Raw genomic sequence first — 4,529 nt, 5'->3', positions numbered from 1 at the left:
CCCCCTCCTCCCCCAGGCCAGACACCCCACCCCCAGCCCGCTCCCCCATCTTCCCTCGAGCCCCCTCCTCCCCCAGGCCAGACACCCCACCCCGGACAGCCTATTGGTCGAGAGGAGTGGCAGGGCGTGCCCCCTAGTTACACCCCATTTGCAGACAGAGCTGTCCGTTAAGGTGCAGCCGGGCCAGCCTATTGGGCGCCTCCGATTCAGAACACGCCCTTTACTCACAGCCCATTCGCGGACAGAGCAGTCCATTATGATCAGTCCGCGACAGCCTATTGGCCACCCTTAGCTTTAGGACACGCCCTTGAGTCACGCTCCATTGGCGCTCCAATCAGGACGCCCCGCACTGTGGGCTGGGAGAGCAGGCGCGGGTCCCTGCCCCTCTCACGTGCTGCTGACCCCGCAGTGGCTGCTGGGAGATGGAGATGTGGCAACTACATCTCCCACAGGCCACTGCAGCTCTCTCCGCCCATCCGGGCACCCCTCCCGCCCCAAAGCCCGCCTGGTTGGAGCTGGGCAGGAGCAGCCGGCCACAGCGCAGTTCAGGGGGCGGGGCCGCGGCTGGTCCTGCGGGTGACGAGCGGGAGTGGCCGGCCGGGCTGCAGCGCAGCCTGGGCCCCGCTGGGGAGCGAGGGGCAGGTGCCGGATCCAGGGGAGGGGATGAGGTGATTGCAGAGGAGGAAACTGAGGCACGTGGGGAAGGGTGGCGGCCAGGGAAAGCAGAGCCCGTGGGGCCGGGGCCGGTCCATGTCGGTTCACGGAGCAGCCGATGGACTCGTGAATTCTCAGCGGCTACTCGATGACGCCGCAGTCCCGGGGCCGGTGTGACGTCACAAACAGCTGCCGTCGCAATTGGCTCCCCGTAGCCCTTTCTGACACACACACGAGCCGCTCTGATTTGGCTTCTAACACTTTTAGCTGCTCGGTTCTGCAAGCGGGGAGAGGAAGCCGCGTCTGATAGATGGAGGTTCTCCGCGACACATTTGGCAGCCTGGACCCCCTGCCTCTTGTCCAGAGGGTCTCACCCTGCCCCCGACCCCGTACCCCTTGTTCTCCGTGATTCCGCCAGCTGCTTGGTGCCTTTAGTACCCGGCCCCTGCTGTGAGATCTCTGTAGAGAGCCGGGGCACAGGGGCACCTGCAGAGACCCTAGGAGACCGTCCGTCCGTTTGATCTTTGAGGCCAGCTGGAATGAGGGATGTAAAATCCTGTTTAACTGGTTAGCGAATTAACGGGGACAGGTGGACAGGCTGGCTGCTCTCTGCCTGCAGTGCAAGGGGCCCTGTGACAGTGAAGCAGATCTCTGCCTATGGGGGGCGGGGTGCTGCTCCAGGCCCGCCTTCCCCCCCCCCCCCCCCCCCAGTTACCTGGACCCACTGGATGAGGCTCCTCAGCGAACAGGTTGACCGAACTTGTCACACGCTGCCGAGACACTTTTCTGTCCTCTCTCAACACTTCAGCAAATGTCCATTTCCCTTCCCTCCTTAGCTATTTGTTTTCATTCCTCCGGGAGGGGCTCAGGGGCCTGCTCCTTTTCCTTCTCCCTGCTGCGGGTTTGCCAAGATCTCATCTCCCCAGACCACTCCCAGAAGAATCACCCGAGAGAGGGGCCAGAGACCACTCCCAGAAGAATCACCCGAGAGAGACGCCAGAGACCCCCCCCCCAGCATCGCGACCCAAGAGCGGACCCAGAGACCCCTCCTCAGCAGCGTGACCCAAGACCGGCACCAGACACCCACCCCCCCATCTGCGTCACCTGAATGCAGCGCCAGAGACCCCCCCCAGCAGCGCAACCCGAGAGCGGCGCCAGACACACACCCCCCAGCAGCGCAACCCGAGAGCGGCGCCAGACACACCCCCCCCAGCAGCGCAACCCGAGAGCGGCGCCAGACACGCCCCCCCATCAGCATCACCTGAATGTGGCACCAGAGACCCCCCCAGCAGCGCGACCCGAGGACGGAGCCAGAGACCCCCCCCAGCAGGAAGCCCCGAGAGCGGAGCCAGAGACCCGCACCCAGCAGCGAGACCCGAGAGCGGAGCCAGAGCCCCCTCCCCCAGTAGCGGAGACCCTCCCCCCCAGCAGTTCCAGGAGATTGGCGCCAGAGCCTCCCCCCCCCAGTAGCACAACCCGAGAGCGGTGCCAGAGACCCACCCCAGCAGCATCACCTGAAAGCGACGCCAGAGACCCCCGCTCAGCATCACCCGAATGCGGCGCCAGAGACTCCCCCAGCAGCGCAACCCAAGAGCAGCGCCACAGACCCCCCCAGCAGCGGGACCCGAGAGTAGCGCCAGACACCCCCCTCCAGCAGCGCGACCCTAGAGCAGCGCTGGAGACCCCCCCCCAGCAGCGCCACCTGAGAGCGAAACGAGAGACCCCCGCCCCAGCAGCGCGACCCGAGAGCGGCGCCAGAGTCCCCCCCCAGCAGCGTCACCCAGGAGCGGCGCCAGAGACCCCCCCCCATCTGCGTCACCTGAATTTGGCACCAGAAACCCCCCCCCAGTATTGCGACCCGAGAGCGGTGCCAGTGTCCCGCCCCAGCAGCCTCACCAAAGAGCGGCGCCAAAGACCCCCCCGAAGCAGCGCTACCTGAGAGAGGAGACAGACCTGAGAGAGGAGCCCCCCAGCAGCACAACCCGAGAGCGGCGCCAGACACACCCCCCCCAGCAGCGCAACCCGAGAGCGGCGCCAGAGACCCCCCCCCAACAGCGCAAACCGAGAGCAGCGCCAGAGACCCCCCCCCAGCAGCGCCACCCGAGAGCAGCGCCAGAGACCGTCCACAACAGCGCGACCTGAGAGCGGAACCAGAGATCCCCCCCCAGCAGTGTCACCCAAGAGCGGCGCCAGAGACCCCCCCACAGTAGCATCACCCGAAAGAGGCATCAGAGATCCACCCCAGCAGCTCCACCTGAGAGCGACACCAGAGACACCCCCCAGCAGCGTCATCCGAGAGCGGCGCCAGACACGCCCCCCCATCAGCATCACCTGAATGTGGCACCAGAGACCCCCCCCAGCAGCGCGACCCGAGGACGGAGCCAGAGACCCCCCCAGCAGGAAGCCCCGAGAGCGGAGCCAGAGACCCGCACCCAGCAGCGAGACCCGAGAGCGGAGCCAGAGCCCCCTCCCCCAGTAGCGGAGACCCTCCCCCCCAGCAGTTCCAGGAGATTGGCGCCAGAGCCTCCCACCCCCAGTAGCACAACCCGAGAGCGGTGCCAGAGACCCACCCCAGCAGCATCACCTGAAAGCGATGCCAGAGACCCCCACTCAGCATCACCCGAATGCGGCGCCAGAGACTCCCCCAGCAGCGCAACCCAAGAGCAGCGCCACAGACCCCCCCAGCAGCGCGACCCGAGAGCAGCGCCAGACACCCCCCTCCAGCAGCGCGACCCTAGAGCAGCGCTGGAGACCCCCCCCCCAGCAGCGCCACCTGAGAGCGAAACGAGAGACCCCCCCCAGCAGCGTGACCCGAAAGCGGCGCCAGAGTCCCCCCCCAGCAGCGTCACCCAGGAGCGGCGCCAGAGACCCCCCCCATCTGCGTCACCTGAATTTGGCACCAGAAACCCCCCCCCCCAGTATTGCGACCCGAAAGCGGTGCCAGTGTCCCGCCCCAGCAGCCTCACCAAAGAGCGGCGCCAAAGACCCACCAGAAGCAGCGCTACCTGAGAGAGGAGCCAGAGAACCCCCCAAGCAGCACAACCCGAGAGCGACGCGATAGACCCCTCCTACCCAGCAGCATCACCCGAGAGCGGCGCCAGAGACCCCCTCCCTGCAGCAGCTCAACGAGCCTCGCTTTGACCAAGCTCCCGAGCTCGCTGTTCTCGTTTGCGTTCCGTCCCCAGACGGGAGGACACCGGGAGGGTTGACTTCTTATCGCTCGCTACCGAACACAGCAGAGGGGGAGAACCAACCAAACAACTTAGCGATTCAGTCCGCAAGGACGCGGCATCGCTTCTCCTCCTACCATCGCACCGCAGCCTCCCACCATCGGCCACCCCCTCCCGCTGCCACTACAGGAACGTGGAGAGAAAGGAGGCCTTGAATCTCTATCCATGCCACCAGGCTCCGTGCCCCAGCAGGAAGCGCTCTGCCTCAGAAGAAACCTACTGCCAGGACGCTTGAAGATTTCAAAGCACGCATCTCTTACTCACACAGAGCCATGGGAAGGCCGAACGCTGAGGACCCTTCACGTGTCCCGAGAATCACGTCCAGGCAGCTCAAGTCCATCTCGGACGGTTTCTTCTCCGCCCACGGCCCCGCACTGATTCCTCTGCAAGGGCGGCAAAAATACCCCACGTGAGCTCTCCCTCGCTAAGGTCTGTGGCTGCAAGAGTTCTATCCTTTAGCCCTCCCCTCCCCCCCCCCGCCCTCTGTATCGGGCCCTCTACAAGAACACTGAGTCAGTCAGCCATGACGCACCACCGCTCTCCCTTGGGTTGACTTCTTATCGCTCGCTACCGAACACAGCAGAGGGGAAAAAACAAACAAGCAACTTAGCGTTTCAGTCGGCAAGGACGCGGCATCGCTTCTCC

Source organism: Pelodiscus sinensis, chromosome 25, assembly GCF_052426305.1.
Source record: "Pelodiscus sinensis isolate ZL-2025 chromosome 25, ASM5242630v1, whole genome shotgun sequence".
Lineage (NCBI taxonomy): Eukaryota > Metazoa > Chordata > Testudines > Trionychidae > Pelodiscus > Pelodiscus sinensis.
The sequence above is the reverse complement of the archived record's forward strand: the minus strand, read 5'-3'. Positions refer to the sequence as shown.